Source organism: Pleurodeles waltl, chromosome 6 (genome assembly GCF_031143425.1).
Source record: "Pleurodeles waltl isolate 20211129_DDA chromosome 6, aPleWal1.hap1.20221129, whole genome shotgun sequence".
Taxonomy (NCBI): Eukaryota; Metazoa; Chordata; class Amphibia; order Caudata; family Salamandridae; genus Pleurodeles; species Pleurodeles waltl.
In genome coordinates this window covers 1,109,297,894-1,109,317,911 of record NC_090445.1, presented here as the reverse complement: position 1 = coordinate 1,109,317,911, position 20,018 = coordinate 1,109,297,894, and the positions used below count along the sequence as shown (strand labels likewise).

Here is a 20,018-nt window from a genome sequence, read left to right as displayed (position 1 = left end):
CCTCACTCAAGGGTCTGACCCCCCCCAAACAAAACACACACACTAGTCCCTGGTGCCTAAGTGGTCTCTGCCCCCTCTGGGGCAGATTAGCCTAGGTTAAATAGGCCGAGCTTCCCCCATGAAAGGCAGAAATGGCCTAACATAAATTTGCCTCCCAGGTGAACGACCCTTGCGTGAAATTGGCACATAAAAAAAATCTCTGGTGTCTAAGCCGATCTGCCCCCAAGGGGGACAGAAATGGCCTAAAATAAATCTGCCCCCAGGCAAGGGTCGCTCGACTTCTGTAAAAAATAAAAAATAAAAATCCCTGGTTTCTAGTGGTTTCTGTTCCCCTTGCGGGCCGATGGGCCTAAATTAAAATTGCCCCCCCCCCAGGGTAGTGACCCTTGCCTGATACTGTCATTAAAAATCCCTGGTATCTAGTGGTTTCTAATAAAAATATCCCGCTCTGCCCCCAAGAGGGGCAGAAATGGCCTTTTAAAAGAAATGCTCCCCTTGGGAAGCGACCCTTGCCCAATGGTCCGCTCCCCTTCTTCATAAACATAAAAAAAATAAACTCCCCGGTGTCTAAAGGGCATTTCTGCAGTATGACCGCTATGCGATCGTGCTGCAGAAATGCTCAGAGAGATATGAAAGGAAAGGAAAAGCCTTTCCTTACCTTTCATGTCTCTCTGATCTCCCCCACCCCGATCAGAAAATAAATGCTTTCATTTCTCTTCTGATCACGCTGGAAGCTGAGCTTCCAGTGCGATTGGGGGTGACCTCTAATGAGGTCAGCGCGCGATCAGAGGCTGACATCATCAGATGTCACTGGAGGCAGGAGGGCGGAGGTGGAAGGGGAAGCGATTTTCCTTCCATCCCTGCCCAGGGGAGTGGGGTGGGAGGCCCACGGGGGGACCGCTAGCACTCCCCCCTTGGGGTGGGTGCAGGACAACCTGGTTAAGTCCTCAGCCCACGAGCGCCATGGCCGAGGACGTAATGAGCTTGTCTGCGGCACCTAAGGGGTTAAAAGCCTCCATAAACAAACTCAAAGCCCTGTTTACAGTGGTTTTCAGCTCGTTTTCCCTGCCACCATGTGATACTAGCTCCTCACCAGGAGACTGTGAGGGGAGCCAATATTGTGTTTCACATGGTTGCACCATGTGAGTTGGCGGATCTGCAAGGCTCTATCAAAAAACCCTGAACTATCAAAGGGAGAAGCACTTTAAACTTTCCTGCCACACTCGCTGATGTTCACAACTAAAGAACCTTTTAAGTCCGCAGGGGTAAACATACAGTAGGCCAGACACTTTCAGAGCTTGTACGTTTTCCTGATCTAGGCATGAGTGTCTCGTCTAGTCCCTACTTTTTTAATTTGCGTTCTGGGACTTGTGATCCTGACTTTATGGTAGTATATTCGAGTCCCAGAATATAAAGCCAAAACCTGGACAGGATGAGCCACTCACTTGTGGTCAGTGCTTTAAATGGAAATGCAGAAGTTCTGCTGGGTAACTTAAGAGCTCTGCCCTCTTACGTGCCAGAAAGCAGTCCAAATGCTCCAGTCCTCGCTGCCACTGAAAAGACGGACACATCTGTAGCCACAGAAGTGGAATGGGAAACAAGCGTTAGGGTCTACAAGCCATTTTTTATCAATCAGTTACTAACAACAGACCAATGGAGCTGTGCAAAAGACACTTTGCTGTGAATAAAGAAGCACAACTGCTAACTGCTCACATCATGAATGTTCCCTAAAGACAGCAAACATCCACAAGCAGAGCTTGCACTTACCACAGTGAAAAGGAAAACTGCCCCTACATATCCCACTGTTTTGCAGCTCAAAATTCACAGTAATGTGGGGGGAGGAAGAATACAGAGAAAGAATGAAACCAAAGTTTTTCCAGAAATATCCTTCCTATTTAGTTGGAGGTCTAGTGGAACCTTCATTGAGCATCTCCCATGGATGACCCCAAATGTTACATGATTCCAAGCATCTGGTTCAGAAGCGTCATCAATGTGGCTGTGGCATTCTTTAAGTTGAGTAGTTTAAATTAGGCTGATAGATGAATCAGGGGTGATTCCATGGTCTCCTACACTCCAGAGTCAAAGCAATTTGCCAGTAGTCACTTGTGAGATTAGGGGTCCGCAGGGAGTTGTCTGCAAAAAAGCGGTGCACAAAGCAACCACGCATTAGTTTGCACTGTATCTGCAAAGCGGTAATCAGATAAGAGGTCAAATTACCACCTCCTGCTGATCCATCTTTCTCTGTTCACTGTAGCAGGCCAGTGAGGGGCTTGCTGTCATCCTTGACATGACCGATGGGCAAAAGATTTGCTGCCACTTCCTCCAGTGGTACAGCATGAGCTGATTAATGTGGAATGCCTTACAGAATCCCTTGGTGGAATCAATACTGACTCACCATTTCAATTGTCCTCTAGTACCCAAGTGTGAATAGTCATGAGGCTGTGTGTCTCCAGACAATTCTGGTAAAACAGTAGCAAGTGACTTCTCACCACAACACTCCTTTCGTAGTTTTTAACTAAGCCGATGGCTGTTCCTTGCCTGGAGACCCAAAAGGGTCATCTCGCCTGTGAGACCCACCTTATAGCTCAATTATGGGGAGCTGTACAGAAGCTCATATAGAGAAGCCACACCTCTGTGCACCTCTCTTTAGGTAAACAATAATCATGCCAGGAGGATGTTCTACTTCCTAATTCAAGGATTCCCATACAGCACACATTGTACTTTTCAACACTTTGTTAAGGCCACCGCCAATGGATTTGTTTGGCAGTAGCATGAGTTGAGAAATTATTTACTCGACACTCATTCCTCATGCTCTTCATATAGGTCTAACAGAAGCTGGACTTTCAGTCAGAGAGCATTATCCAGGGGAACCCAACAAAACAAAAAATCCCAGTAAGAGTAGGAGCCACTACAGGAGCTACAATGCTTCTCAGTGACACTGCCACAATGTCCTTAGTGGTGGAGACCATGACAGGAGATATGTATTTGTTCCTCAAGGTTCACAAAAGGTCCCTCTTGAAAAATAGCAGTGTTTTCTCAAATGAAAACCCCAGTTCAGTCAACAGGACAAGAGGGGTCCTTGTCATCCCTCCTAAATTAACCACTCAGTTGGCAAGTCTGTCCGGTCTGAAAACATTTCTAAAAGAGGTTCTTATACTGGCTTGGTGCATGATAGTATAATTGGGGATACAACCATTTCATGGATCACTTGACCATGCCACTCAATATTACCCAGTGAGACAACATCAATAAAACGTTCAGTTGGATCAGTGAAACAACTGGCCTCTGGTTTTAGGAAACAGAGAGCTCACTGTAAATCGACCCATCTTCCCATGCAGTCTTGTGTCCAGCTGCTTCACCCTTGAACTGCACATCTGCCATCAAGTGTAGCCTCGCCTGACGAAACTCAGCCCTACTGGTATTTCTAGTAGGGGACACCTGTAGCTCATGTAGGTTCCCAAACTCTTATCTTCCTATCTCCTGTTCTGGGTATGCAGCATCAACCACACCTTGAAGTCATTCTGTAGGAGGCAGCATTTGCTGATGCCAGTCTTCTTACTCACCTTGACCAGATCATCAGATTTTAATCTTGAAAGGCACTTCTGAGAAGGGACAGTGAAAAATGATCCCTAATGTTAGAAATGAGGATTCCTATACCCCCTTAATTAATTCTTTAGAGTTAACAGACTTATGTACAACTCAAGTTATGCTGGTTCCATAATCCAGTGAGCAGAGGTTCTTCTCCTGTGTAAGACCCAGCGAAGGTGCTCAAAGGCTTGGAAGTACATTTGAGTGAACCTTGAGTTCTACCTAACAAATATTTAAGGATTCCCCCACTGCTCCCATAGAGAAAATCGGTTGTGAATATGCTGGTTCATGTCCAAAGTTTGTCCAGGGCAGCTGACTTTATGTAGCCTTTCTCACCACAGGAAACATAATAATCGCATGGATTGACCGGGCATCCTCCCCCCACTAGTCTTTTGGATCTGATGGAAGAGCCAATTTACCTTGTGTAGGAAAGTGCTTTTTTTAGATGATCACACCCACACAGTTTCCTCTTGATGCTGTTGGTTATGACTCTGAAAGTGCACTGGAGCCTGCTAACGAGGCCCCAGTGCCAGTGTTCTTTCCCTGAATTGGTATATGTAAATTGGTAACCCCAATCAACAAGGACTTTAACCCACTTATAAGTCCCTAGTTCATGGAAGTAATGGTACCTAGGGCACAGCTGTTAAAGGAGTCACCAGGGCCTGAAGCACTGTTTGTGCCACACCTAGTGATCCATGTCAACTATTGACAGTAGGCCTACTATTGCAGACTGCAGGAGCAGTGTAAACTGCTTGAATTCAACTCTGCCTACACCATGTGCGGCACAGCCAAAGTAATATCTTTAATATATGTCAATCATCCCTAAGGAAGGGCTCCTGAGCCCAGAAGGCAGGCTGCATTATATTAAAGGTGTGGACATATAAGTGCAAGTTAATATGTCCCTATAGTGGCCTTTTCCATTAAAGGACACTATTAGTGGATGACAGTCCATAGGATAACATAGGCTGGCACCCGGGCAAACACAAGGTCACTAGCTCTATTATGGTATTGTAGAAATGGGTCGTGTTTGGTATCTAACAACATGCCTTCTCACCCCTGACATGAATCTTTTGTCAAGGCTGATGTGGCATGGACCCAGGGAGCAACCTTAGAAGTTGTCCACCAAGTTGCCCCAGTTTTTCTGTGCTCTGACTATGAGCTAACAGCTGCTGCTGCAAGACAGGATTCTAACCCCCTGGACAGAAGTGTGAACACTCCCAGGAGTCAGGACAATGGCCTAGATGGGAAGGAGGTCACATCTCCCTCCCTCCCAGGACGTTTATTGAAGTGGCACATCAACGCAGTGAGCTTCAGAGGGCACACTGCCTATGATATGCCAGCAGGCTGTCCCCCAGTGGAAGACAAAACCGTCCTCCTGCCCCAGGCACATGGGAAAATTAGTTGGGAAGTGTACACCTCCAAAAAGGCTAGCCACACCTCTAGGGTGGGCAGCCTGGTCTGAACAGGAAAGGAATATTCCTGCCATCTTGAAAAGTGGCACAATAGAGGGTTCTGGGTAGAAAAGGTGCCACAACCTACCAATGTGGTCACCTCAGGGGTGGATTAGTGACTGGACTAGAAGCCCATAGGCTTCTTGCTCCTAATGCTCCCTAATCTAGGATTTAAGGGGCACCCCTGACACAAAAACCTCAGATTTGCAACAACGTAACCCACATCAACGACAACAAGAACCTGCACAAACTAAAGAGGTGATACCTTCAACCTGTGTCAATCTTCCTGGAACTGCACGACTGTGGCTTGTCCTGGACCAAAGACTAATTCGTCCAGCAAGAGTAAATACTTTGTGAGCCAAAGGTAAGACTAGACTCCCTTGGACTAGTGGCACTAGCCTCCAGCCCACAACAACTAAAAGGCACCTACCAGATCTGAAGAAGTGCTGGCCACAGCGGCAGTTTCCTTCAATGGGCTTGGAGGCAGCGCCCACCCTACTACTGGGCCTGCATCCACAGACTGCATTTCTTTTAAAATGTTAAGCAACAGCAGTGGCAATGTTACTTAGCACTTTAAAACAAATGTGGAAGGGCTGTGCCAGTCCTATGGCTGCCTGCCTCGTGTCCGAGATGACGATCCGAGTCAGGAACAGGCGTCACGTCAAACCGGGGAGCTAAGCAGGGTTCTTGGGTGACACATGCGCTATTGCGCAATTGTCACATTATGAACTTTATTAAACAGGGTTGACATGATGTCAGCCCTGTAGTCACTGTTTGGGGGCATTTAAAACCGCCCACAAATGATGCCAGGCAGTGTCATTTTTCCAAGCAGTCTCGGGCGGGTACAGTTCAAACCCTGTATCTTCAACAGCTGCATGACAATCCCGAACTTTCACAGGTCATCAGGCATAACTGACCTCGCCCATCTTTTTGACAAATTGGGAAAGGTAGGGTTTTTTTATGCTGCCTGCAACATTATTACAGTAATCACTGCACTTTTTATTGTGCTGTGATTACTGTAGTAAACGTTGCATTTCTATAAAAAAAATGCTTTCAATCGCATTTGACCTTATGTCAAAGAGTAATGAGACTCAACTCATGACCCTGTGAGGTCGAGTCACATGCTGCATGGACTGGGATGACATGACAGCAACAGGCAGCATACGAGCCCTAGCATGGACTCAGCAGCCTAAAGAAATAACTGGGACAGAAGTTACTAGATAAATTAAGTGTAAAATATTAAATATTTAACTTTTTAATTATTTATGCATATTGAATTGCCACACATATGTTTAGCATGTCTATCACGAGTACATTTGAGCTCTGCCAAAAATAAACAGCAATAAGGAGAAACATGGCATTAAATCTATTCTGCTCAGTTGTTTGCAAGGTCCGCATCTGTATCTTATGGGGTTAAGCCACCTGTTTTAGAGATCTTTGTGTGCCCAGAATATCTCAGTGAATAATAACTCTGGGAGTAAGCGCATTTGCTTGAAATATCTCTGTTTTATCTAGTCCCAGATTTTAATCAAAGTAGCACAGAGGGTTAATATGTCCCCTGCGAAACAGATCATGTAATATGCAGATGACAGACTTTTATTTTATGTAGTTAGATAAGTGGGTTGCTGCTGTTAACACAGAGCTTCTTTTGTTACTTGCAGTTCCTAAATTGTAATCCTTGTAATATTACAGTGAGCTATGAACGACATGTGACTATTACACCTTGTAACCCTCACTGACTTATGTAACACATCACGTACATTGATTTACACACTCATGATTTAGTGACAATATATAATGTGTACCTGTGATCTAAAGCACTCCGACACCCTACATACGGATGAGTAGCACTATGAAAGAAATGACAAACAAAATAATGGTATTTAAATTGTTATTTGTGTAAATACTGTAACAAACCAGCACATCTGACATTATCATAGTGCATACATATCTCTTATATACAACGACTGAACAAAACCCTTTCTGAATGCCTATAAGAACTGTATTTAGGATCTATTTTTCAAATAAATAGTGCCTCAAATTCCACCAAAATACACCAACTAAAGAAAAAAAATTCTCGAGGGAGAACCCCCGAAGCCCCTTTATTGATGTCAGGCTCGCTTGTTTCGCTCGTTCGCTAGCGTTGATAGATTAATTCTGCTTATGCCCCACCGGTTTCAAATTCCACCAGCCGCTACTGGCTGGCCATCAGGCCCTTTGAGGGATTACCCAAAAGCTGGTGATCCAGTGCATTGTGGAAAGTGTAGTCCAGCTCTTAACCAAGTCACAGCCAGCTACCGTTTTCCACTGGACCTCCGGAAGGGGAGATAGCTTCTCCTTCACCTTACCACTTCCAAAGTTTGTTGGTGGCCAGTTCGGTTATCACCACTTTTACCCAGCGCTGCAACCTGAGGGCACTCCACAACGTATCAGTGGCTCTGTTGTCAAGTTTTTGCATCTGTTTCCTCTCTTGCGCTATCACAGTAGGCAAACCAGCAATCACAGCTCCCATTCATCACCAAAGATAGCCAAGTGCACCTCTGCACCCGAGACGCCCAAGCAAGGTGGAGTTGTTCTGCCTAGTGAATTCTGTTCCAGGGGCTCACAGAAGCTTAAACCTTAGTGCAGTGGTTCCCAACCTGTGGTCCGGGGACCCCTGGGGGTCCACAAAGCCTTCTCAAGGGGTCCGCGAGAGCCTAGAAAATTCAAAAATATTAACAAATATTGACAAATTAGGTCCCCAGCTTCCAGTAATGACTCAGTCAGGGGTCCCAGGATTCCCATGATGATTCAGTGGGGGTCCCTGGGTTCCATTAATGTTAAAGTGGGGTCCACAGAAAACAAAAAGTTGGGAACCACTGCCTTAGTGGGCTCCCACGAACTCAATATGCAAGTGACGGAATGTCATAAGTACCATTTTTCAGCACCTGTGGCTCCTGCATTCAGCAGAACAGCCAGGACACTCTGCACCCAGGCCACATGAGCCAGGTAAAATTGGTCTGACTGTCACAGCTTAGTTTCTGGGACCTGCACAACCTAAACAACAAGTGAGTTCCTCTGAACTCACTCTGCAAGTGACCTAATGTCACTAGTGATTTTCCCTATTGACCACAATGGTAAAGTTTGACAGCTTGTAATTGTACTGATTTTATTTTCACTCTAAAACCCATAACTCTGGTTATACATATCTGAGTTACTTGGATTTGGTGTCTAAAATAATATACAAATCAGTTTTATTTTTATAAGTTGATTTCTTTAGAGTCCTGTACTTATTGTCCATGTTGGTACTCTGAAATGCTTAACACGTGTTTCTTTAGGAAAGCAAGACTGCTGATTGTCACACTTTCAGGACTGAGCTAAGGGTTTATTATTGTGAACCCAAAGAGCCATCTTTGGTGTATTGTAAGAGTATTACATAGTGACGCCTAACCAGCACAACTGCATAAAACTCCATTTTCCTACACCTTGGACTTTTGCCTATGTTTGAAGCCCAACAAATTACTGTATCCATTATGCAAGAGCTTTCTCCTTCCTTTGCATGGTCTGCTATTGATCATCTCTATGCTACTACTCAGTTTTCTACCCAATTAGCCACACCTATAGCCATTGGCTTGCGATCTGCAATCTGAGGCTCAACCAAGTGCTGCTTCAGAGCTACAAGACAATTACCCTAAAGACTTTTTTTTCATAAAAAGACAACTAAGTGGCTCACAAATCACAGCTTTGCTTCTAGATTCTATGATATTAAAATTCCTTTACATCCATGTTTTAGCTTACCCCCTGAGACACCTTAGCTGTTGCCCACATTTTTGATGTTCTTATGCTTCTCTGCTGCAGTGAGCCCAAACCCAAGAAAAGAAATTCACACTTCACACAGAGACTACTATTTAACTCCAGAGTGGACTAAACCCTATTTTTTTTCACTACTCAGCTTCTGTATCTGACAAGCTAGTTTAAAACGCACCAGTCAAACCAACACATCCATGTAGGAATGCACCTCTGAAGAAGGCCCTGAGGGCGATTAAGGGGACCCAGGGCTTCCACTAACTGTGGATGCTCTTACAGTAGGTTCTGGGGTTGTCATCACATTTTCTACTGTTTTAATTAATTCATCTTCAGGGAGCTGCTTAACTTCTCTGAACAGCTTATTCATTATACTAATCATAGTGCTAGTCTAAATGTTTCCTCTCAAACCCTCTCTCTGTTATGCTTGAAACTCCCTCTTGTTTTTATTCATTTTGAACCAAGCTTCCTGAGATCATGGTATCAAATTTATAGATAATTGGACTTGTGATAAGAAACAAAACACACTTTAGGCTGGGAATGCTGGGGCCGCCCATAGAGATTACTGCTAAATAGTTCTGCGCACAGGAGTTCCTAGGGAACCTCATCCATCAAGATCCTGAGCTTTCTACTTCTGGTTTGGCTGCTAAATGAGGAGTTTCTCTTTTAGTTCACGCTCATATAGATTAGTATGATTTGTATAAGGGTTATTCTTAACCTTGGATGGTCTCCTCATCCCTGCCACTGATAAAATGATATGTTCTGATTTCTTAATTTACCTGGAGTCAGTAGTCTTTTAACTGCCCCGTACTCTAAATACACAGAATTTTACTCTGTGTTATCACGTGCATAAAGAAGCTTGGAATCAAATATATTCAACTTACTGAACAATCTGACAATTTTTCTCCTGGGCCAGTCTGTTGCTACTGGGCAGTTTTCGAGGAGGGTACTTTACCTTAATACAAATGTTGGAGGACTATAGACACTATTTTTTCTAATCAGATAACCATTTGGTTAACAAAGTTACTCCTTTTGCAAACGTGATTCTCCAAAGGCCTCATAAGTAAGCAATAAAGGCTTACTTCACAAGGTGGTCAAGGGTTTGGAACTAAAATACGGAGTGGCATAATTAGGGCTCCTGAATAAACAAATTTCCTCTCACAGTTATATCTTATAAAATTAATAGGTATTTTATTAACATGGTGCGAAGCAGGAATCTGTTGATGTCCTTTTCACTCATCATTTCAGTGAGTACCCCTGTTTTTAAAAAAATCAATGCAATGATTTTGATTTATGAATGCTGTTATACTGCAACAAAAAACAAAGTAATGGAAGTAACGCTTAAATTAATGTCAGCGGATGACAATCACTAGGGCCATTATAGACAAAAAACAACCATATACAAATCAGTCTTGCTCCTGCTGTCATTGGAATAGTCCTTCCCGAACTGCCAAACGAGGTTGCTTCCTAGAGATAATACGAGCAGCCCCAGACCTGTTTCAACCAACGTATTCCTCATCAGTGAGGTATAGCTAGGGTCTTACAGCACAATGATCACTGGACACACGTATGGGCATATGTGTTGCACTTAGGCTGTGTTCAGCAACAGCATGAACAGGTGTGGGTACTGTGCTCACTGTGTCATAGCAAGCCAAATGCCCCCTTCTGATGAGACCAAATAGGTTGAATTACTGTGTCATGGCATTCAAAATGCACCCTTCTGATGAGACCAAACAGGTTGAATTGGTCAGTGGTTGCTGTGTTCCTGTTATCAGGGGACCTCGTTTGCCAGATTGGGCAGGACTGTCCTAATGGAGCAGGAACAAAGCTTATTTGCATATGGCTGGTTGCACATGTCTGAGGTGGCATGGTGGGAAAAAAAAACAATGGACTCGAATGGGACCTCAATAATTAGTAGTGGCTGAGAATAATTCAAGCATTTTGCCCATCATTTTCCCTGAATGTTAAGAACAATCTGCTTGCATTAACTTGAAGGGATTCCCGAGGCTTCTTACTCCATTTCATTGCATCCCTAACTCTGATCAGATCTTCTTAAAGAATGCCACTGCTTGTTTCCTTTTGTTTTCTCTATCCTTCCAGCTTACACCTATCCTCTGTATTTCCGTTGACCTCCAGTACCTATCACTCTGGTTTGTACCTTATCTAGTTGTTATGTTATTTGTGACCTCTTGAATCCTGTGTCCTTGCCATGGCTTCCTGACAATTTCAATACTGCAACCCTTACAGATCAGCACTGGTATATCAAGCCCTGCTTTTCCAGGTGCACCATGAACTGATAGGTCAGAGGTCAAAGATCTATTTTAGCATATTATTGTTGGAAGCTGGCTATCTATGTAGTGTACAAATGTAGGGGCACACTATGAAAATAGTCCAATTGACCCTTACTGGTTTACAGGCCTTAAATTAATAATCCCAAATGCTCTCTTTGTGGTAGCGTTGGCAAGCAGTTTAGGCTTATCAGACAATAGTGTTAAGTATTTGTTGAACACAGTGTCAATAAATGAGACACACACGCAAGAAGAAAATCGAGACCAATTTACAAAAATAGAGCCATGTAGAGCACCCGTCATGCTGCGTGGCTTAGGCACTTCCGGCATCTGACAAACAGCAACAGCCTTCAAGATGGAGATACAGCCCTTGGAGCCTGGAGGCTCTGCTTTGCTTCCTAGGCTGCTACAATCATATTCGCAAAGGCCATACTGTGAGCACTGCTTGACTGGACTCCCCTATGTAAAGGCCATACTGTGACTGCTGCTCGACTAGACTCCCCGGTGCTGGAGGTCCAGCGAACATGAGACACGTTTTCACTCGAAAAATCAGCCCAGGCACACTGAGATGAGTCCTGCCACACTGCGGGAGAGCTGAGTGAACCAGCGTTCAGTGTTGCTCGGTGGCATTGATTGAAGAGATTTCCCTGATCTCGACTGGGAATGAGTATCAGGCTCAAATATCCCCATTATTGTGAGCGTTACTTATGCACCTTCCAACAAGCTATTTTCCCCAGTATGGTAATGATGAGGCTGCACACAGGAGTCGGGCAACGTTAGGGATTGTCAATGAGCAGCTAAATGACGACGCCATTAGCCACGTGGCATCCAGCACAATTTCTCTACCCAAGCTCCTGCGGATAACAATGGTAGCTTTGATCTTGTGACCTCGACCTGTCCACATGGGTGAAGACCCTCCTTAGAGGTGAGTTTTATAAATCACAGGGGCCAAATAAAAGAGAAATGTGGCACACGATTTTTTTGAATTTTGAGTTGCATCCACTATGTGTCTACCTGTATGTGGGGAGAATCCCGGCAAATGTCTGGATCTGAACTGTCTCTGAACATCAACCTGCGGATACAATAAAATACCCCAGACTGGTGTATATACTAGGTACGAGGGGAGGCAGGAACTATTAGTACCATATGCTCAGAAAGGGGTGACAGCAGTTTTTTGGATGTGCCCAGATCTCCTTATTACTACCTACTGAATTAAGTTCAGTCTTACACCAGCTACACCAAAGCCTGATAAGTGGAGATGAAAAGTGCGCGTCGAGGCAAGCATTAGGCACTCCTTTGGCAGCGCATGTCCTAGGGCTATTGCGGAAGCAGCTTGTCTAGCTACGAGTGCGGTTTGTGACATCTTAGATGAGCTCTAGCATTGGCCTTTATCTACGGCTACTAATGAAGTTGCTTCCAAGAGATTTGCTACAGAAGAGTCGTACAACAGGTACAACAATCTCTATGTACTGCGAAGCCTCATAGCCATGCCTCTGGGATAAAAGGCAGTGGATACAGAGCCTCAGGGTTGGACTTCTAACATCTCTTTAACCAATTGCCGGACCATGCAGGGTTACAGGCATTGGAGAAGCCTCCCTCAGTACCCCATAGCAGCAAACTTATTTCAGTAAGGAATTCGGAGACTCATATGACAACTGAGGAAATCCGCTCTTGCGAACCGGAAATCCTACAATCTATGGTCATGGTGAACAGTGGAGGAGAGAATGGGGAAAAAAGCAGAAAGATCCTTAGACCCTCCTAATATTGCTGGTAGTGCTTCGAATTCTCTGACTAGCAACATGCCAGGGATGGGAAAAAAAGCAGGCATATCCTTTATTTTCTGTCATGGGCCCAAGGCGCTGTGCAAAAAACAACTTTGGGGAAGGATTTCAACATACTCAGTCTGGACTGCAAAACCAAGCAGGCAAATGGTCATGCCGCTCCAGGTCCAGCGTGCCCACTGGGAAAAAATTCCATCACATCCAAGTCGGCTTTGTGCGCAGCTTCTGGAGATCTTCTGCAGGACATTGGCGCACATGACATAAATTGATGTATTTCAATAGCAGCAGCTCCTGCTCCTGAAATAGGGCCTACGCGTAGCTGTTCCCCCATCAGTGGATGAAGGTAACATACAAGTCAGGTCACCAGATACCAAAACTGTTCTTCTTCAGACCTTAGGTGAGCTTAGGGCAATGAAAATCTCCCAGCAAGAAGCGCAAAAATGAACAGAGCAGCAACTCTGCCAGATGCATACCACTGTGCAACAGCTTTCAGCACAAATGTCACAGGTCGAACAATGGGTCTTTGACCTGGAAGACGTTAGACCTCGGCAAAAGGGCACTATCCTCCAAGCTGCAGGCAGAACTTGCAGACTTGCAGATTAAAACTGACTATGCAGAAAATATGTCCCGGCACTCAAATCTAAGGTTTATGGGGACCCCTGAGGGGCTCACAGCGGGGCAGACAGTGGACAGTCTTATTTCCGTAGGTATACCCAGAGGCTCTGACTCAGAATTTAGACTTGACAATAATGCAAGCGCATCGCGTTCCTACTAGTCAAACTACCAATGGCAAATATCTATGAACGATCCTAGTCAATTTTGGAGACTTTCTCATTAAACAAAAAAACTACTTAAGCCTAAAACCGCCTCGGTCATTTCGGCAATAAAGCTTGGTAGACCCTTGGCGAGCAGACCATCCACGTGAGAAGAAGTTCACATGCTTTTCACGTCAATTTAATTCTGCATCTCAGTTCGATTTCTGCTTAGTAACCCAGTCTCTTAATTAGAGGAGCTCTGAGATAATGGCCAACACCTTTTCTGATCATTCCATCATATTCGTCCTTCCTGAATTTGAGGGTCCAAATTCAGGTAGAGCAATATGGCAGTTCGATAGGACTCTTTTAATTGATCAGACCTGGCTGTCTATGACTCAGTTGTATATCAGTGAATTTTTTTAAAGTAAAATTCGACACTCCATGTCCGGATTCATGGTTTGGGAGACCTTTAAGGTCACACTTCGAGGTTGAGTGATTGCGTATAAGGCCAAGCTCGCTAAAGAGCGCAAGTTGCAAATTCAGGAATTGCAGGCAGCTGCTGACACAACACAAGCTGCTTTTGGGTGGGAAAGGCTGGGAGAAAGAGTGAGGGCTAAAGAGCAGTTTATGGTGGCTAGAGAGAATATGAGGGACTTCTTTATGCAGAAGATCAACAGTGCAAGGTCCTTTCAGCAGCATTTGTATGAGGAGAGCCAGTTCATTGGCAGGTTCCTTGCCTGGTCTACACAAGTTAAACAAAATTCACAGCGTATTACTAAGATCTAAAACCGTGCTTCAAATCCTGTTTTGTCCGCAGACAGACAAATCGCACAAGTATTTCTTCAACACTATAGACATGTGTATCAGGGTGCTTGTGTCATTCTCAATGATAAACTTGAGGAGTTTTTTGGCTGGATCAAGCTGCCACAACCCGACTCAGCCCAAAAGTCAACCTTAACTACCTGCATCTCAGAGCAGGAGGTGATGACAGCTTTGAAGAACATGCCTAATGACTTGCGGCAAACTTTGGTCGATAAAGCCCAGAACGGCTTTCTGCCAGATAAATTGATGGCATCAAATATGCATTTCTTCATTCAGGCAATTGAGTTTTTTCTAACCATCAATACCCCGCCGCGATTAGTGTTCGACAATTAAAAAAGAGTATGATCTGGTAAACTGTGACACTTTTTTCTATACATTGAGTAGATTTGGGTTTCCAACGGTAGTAGTCAATATGATCCAAAATCTGCATATAAGCCAAAGGCTTTGGCATAGTTAAGGATGAAAAGGGAATCCTGACAGGGATGACCCATGTCACCTATTCATTTTGTCCTTTTCTTTGAGCCGTTGGCAGAAATAATTCAGTGCGGATTGTGTAAAACCTCCAATATAAGAGATGCCCAAAATTAAGCTCTTTGCCAATGACATGGTCCTTTATCTGCAAGCAGATAGGACAATATTGAGAATGCAATCAACTTAATTCAGAAATATACAGATGTTGGAGAATACGTAATCAATCGCAGAAAAAAACCAAATCTGTCCTATTTAATGCTTCTGCCTTCATATTTACAGGGCCAATACAATAGACAGTGCATGGTCCATTATTTAGGGATCTACGTTAGAAATCTGTGTTCAGGTCTTTTCTTCTTTAATTACAAAGCAATGCTAGCTATAACCAGAACCATGCTGGCAAGCTGGACGATTCTCCCATTTACATCAATCAGGTGAGTATCTCTTGTTAAGATGTCCATTTGCCTCTATTTCTTTTTCTTTTTGCAAATCTACCCATGAAAATCAATAAAGGCTTTTTTAGGGAGTTAAGATTCTCCAATTATTAACTTTGTCTAGAATGGCAGGACTTCCACAGTTAAAAATCCTATCCTGCAATTAGATAAGGACCAAGGCGGGCTGGGTCTTCCAGACTTCTTTTCTTACTACCAGGCATCATGGCTGGACATGACAGTCTGCAGGGGGAGGGGGGGCGAGTCTCGTGGATATGAACGTTTTTTACTTTCTAGGATGGCACAAGAAATCGCATCGATTTATACAAATTCTGAGACCAGCTGTTTTTAAATACTTTTATAGCACAGGGCAAGTGTCGTATTGTCATAAGCTCATGTAACCTAGCAAGTATGCATCCATAGGATTAGATATTTCTAAGCCTCTACTGAGGGTGTGGAACACTCGTGGATATATGACACTAGAGCACTTCTTTATGAGAAATTGACTGTTAACCTGCAGGAAAGCAACAACGGCTGGTGTCAGTGCTTCTGGTATAGCTTTCTGCATAAAGCGCTTTGTTGATGTTTGGGATCAGTTAGGTATTTGACTATTAACCCTTTCGCTGCCAAGCCTTTTCCCCCTCAGGTGCCATACATTTTTTTGGCTATTTGGGGCAGTTCGCGCTTAGGCCCTCATAACGTTTTGTCCACATAAGCTACCCATGCCAAATTTGCATAGCTTTTTTCCAACATCCTAGGGATACTAGTGGTACCCAGAGTTTATGGGTTCCCCTGCAGGAGACCAAGAAATTCACCAAAATACAGCGAAAATCTAATTATTTTCAAAAAAATTGGAAAAAGGGGTGCAGAAGAAGGCTTGTGGTTTTTCCCCTGAAAATGGAATCAACAAAGGGTTTGCGGTGCTAAAATCACCATCTTCCCAGCTTTCGTGAACAGGCAGCCTTGAATCAGAAAACCACATTTTCAACAAATATTTGGCATTTTACTGAGACATACCCCATTTTTACTATTTTTCGTACTTTTAGCCTCCTTCTATTTAGTGACAGAAATGGGTGTGAAACCAATGCTGGATCCGGGAAAGCTAAACACTTCTGAAAGTAGACAAACTTCTGAATTCAGCAAGGGGTCATTGTGTAGATCCTACAAGGTTTTCCTACAGAAAATAACAGCTGAAATAAAAACATATTGAAAATGAGGTGAAAAAAACAGCCATTTTCTCCACGTTTTATTCTGTAACATTTTCTTGCGATGTCAGATTTTTTAAAGCAATATACCGTTACGTCTGCTGGACTCTTCTAGTTGTGGGGATATATAGGGCTTGTGGGTTTATCAAGAACCCTAGGTGCCCAGAGCCAATAAATGAGCTGCACCTTGCAATGGGTTTTCACTGTATACCGGGTATACAGCAATTCATTTGGTGAAATATAAAGAGTGAAAACTAGGTATCAAGAAAACCGTTGTAATTCCAAAATAGGCACCAGATATTGTGTTGAGAAACAGTGGTTATTTGCACATCTCTGAATTCTGGGGTCCCCATACTAGCATGTGAATTACAGGGCATTTCTCAAATAGATGTCTTTTTTGCACACTGTTTTACATTCGGAAGGAAAAAATGTAGAGAAAGAAAAGGGGCAATAACACTTGTTCTGCTACTCTGTGTTCCCCCAAGTCTCCCGATTAAAATAGTGCCGCATTTGCGTGGGTAGGCCTAATGCCCGCAACAGGAAACGCAACAAGGACACATCACATTTTTACACTAAAAACTGACGTGTTTTTTGGAAAGTGCCTAGCTGTGGATTTTGATCTCTAACTTAGCCGGCACCTAGCAAAACCTACCAAACCTGTACATTTTTTAAAACTAGACACCTAGGGGAATTTCAGATGTGGTGACCAGTGGGGCTCTCGCCAGGTTCTGTTACCCAGAATCCTTTGCAAACCTCAAAATGTTGCCAAAAAACACTTTTTCCTCACATTTCGGTGACAGAAAGTTCTGGAATCTGAGAGGAGCTACAAACGTCTTTCCATGCAGCGTTCCTCCAAGTCTCCCAATAAAAATGGTACCTCACTTGTGTGGGTAGGCCTAGTGCCCGCAACAGGAAATGCCCCAAAACACAACGTGGACACATCACATTTTCCCAACGAAACAGAGCTGTTTTTTGCAAAGTGCCTTAGCTCAGCCGGCACCTATGGAAACCTACCAAGCCTGTGCATTTTTGACAACTAGACACCTAGGGGAATCCAAGATGGGGTGACTTGTGGGGCTCTCACCACGTTCTGTTAGCCAGAATCCTTTGCAAACCTCAAAATTTGGCAAAAAAAACCACTTTTTCCTCACATTTCGGTGATGGAAAGTTCTGGAATCTGAGGAGAGTCACAAACTTCACTCGACCCAGCGTTTCTCCAGGCTCCCGATAAAAATGATATCTCACTTGTGTGGGTGGCCCAGGTGCCTGCAACAGGAAAAGGCCAAAAACGTGTAGAGATTGACAGGAAAGCACAGTGAGTTGATAAGCACATTTTTTTCTCTTATACATTTTTAGACTGAATCTGCTTTGGGGACCCACACAAGTGAGGTATCATTTACTTGGGAGACTGAAGGGAACGCTGGGTGGTAGGAATGTGTGCAGGTGCGGTGATCCTACAAAGAAAAGTGAGGAAAATATGCTTTTTTAAGCAAATTTTGAGGTTTGCAGAGGAGTCTGGGTAAGAAAATGTTGAGGGATCTATGCAAGCCACACCTCCCTAGACTCCTCTGGGTGTCTAGTTTTGAAAAATGTCTGGGTTTGGTATGTTTCCCTAGATGACCGCCGCACCGGGACCAAAAACACAGGTGACTCCCCCCTTGATCATTTATATGTGTCCTTGTGATGTTCCAAACACTAAAAATGTGAAAAGAAATACACTTAGGTTTTGCTAAGAAGACCCCTCACCCACCAACACAGTTGGTGGCATGCTTCATCATCGGGGTCCCACCGAGAGACCTAGCATGTCACAGGTGTGCTCCGACGCCTGATTACAGCGGAGCAGGTTTTGTCATTTTTACTACCCAGTCATTTTTACCACACATACTGGTTGGATTTGGCACGAGTGTGAATGATAGTTTGGCAGATCAAATTTTATTGCCAAGAGATTTCACAAAAATGAAATTCACTGTTAATAACTGAAAGGCCAAAAAACGGACCCAATGACTCACAGCTTGTGAGCTGTAAAGCTGCATCACGGTACCAACCGCATTCACACACCCTTCATCCGTGACATGCACAAGACCATTCACGCTGCCAGCCGCGGGCCCAGCACATTACAACACTCGCATCAGCAGACAGCGCCATTCAAGGGCCCATCACTGTCATTCGCCCACATTCCTGATTCAGCAATCACACCAGCTGATGGGAATGTGTGCATTGGCGTTTGGCTGGCAGTGTGTTCTAATGGTCAACAGCAAGTGTCTCTATTTACACTGCCAGCCAAGCGCCACTCCACGCACACGCCATCGCTTTTTTTTTATAAACAAAAACGAGACCACTAACTAATTACAAATAAGTACAAAACTACAAACTCAAAAGCTCTAGTTAAATGCATAACAGTAATGCCAACCGTAAAACTTAACAAAAAATATAAAACAATACAGAACAGGCAGTTTTCACTCATAGTAGTTCCCAATAATTATTTTGGGTGTGGTAACTTCTAAAACAGCCGGCCACACACAGCCCAGGGGTAGAAGGACAATCAGGGCACTAGTTCTGAGTCTCCCTCTGGATACCTCTTTGGGCACAGACTCTACATTTCTTAGTGGGAAAGTCTTTTTTGGGAGTGGGAGGAATGTGATCAGGAAGGTGGCGATCTTTCAATTTAGCCACATACTCCACCAATGCTACTCTAGGAACTCTTGCCTGTTCCACCATAATAAGATTTCTATCACCGACTCCTGAAATTTTACGAATTTCATCCTTGACTCAGGGAAACAATCTTTGAACACAATAAAAGCATTAAAAGTTGCTAACTGAAACAAATGGATGGCCAACATTTTATACCAAACGTAAGACTTACGAATAGCAGTGTAAGGTTCCAACCTCTGGTCTAAACAATCAACACCACCCATGTGCTTAATGTAGTCTAAACTGCACACGGGTTTGCGCACTTCAGCAACATGACCCCAAACAGTCACAGGTGTCTGCAAATTTCAGAGCTAGCAGCTCATCATTCCGCAAGGCACTGCACTCTCCCCTCTCAAGTTTTTTTACCGACAAGCTCCTTTGGATAGCCTTTCCGGTTAGAGCAGATGGTGCCACATGCAACAGTGTCCACTCTGAACAACTCCTTGAACAACTGCACTCCAATGTAGAAGTTATCTACATTCAAATGGTAACCTTTGGTAAACAGTCGTCTACCAGGTTCCCTCACAATTTTCTCACTAACTCCAAAAGTGGGCAGACAACAAGGGGGGGGGGGGAATACTGGAATCTCTACCAGTGTAGACCCAGAAACTATACAAATATCCTGTACTACTTTCTGACAGTATATACAATTTGATTCCATACCGTGCCCTCTTGCTAGGAATGTACTGCTTAAAAACCAAACGCCCCTTGAACAGGACCAAGGACTCATCTACAGATATTTCTTTCCCTGGAAC

General features: G+C 44.0%; 1 long non-coding RNA gene across 2 annotated transcripts in view; it reads right to left on the bottom strand.

Moving 5' to 3' along the window:
- LOC138300621 (uncharacterized) overlaps window positions 1-20,018 on the bottom strand; it is a 179,313-nt gene that overhangs the window by 109,895 nt on the left and 49,400 nt on the right. The window lies entirely within an intron of this gene.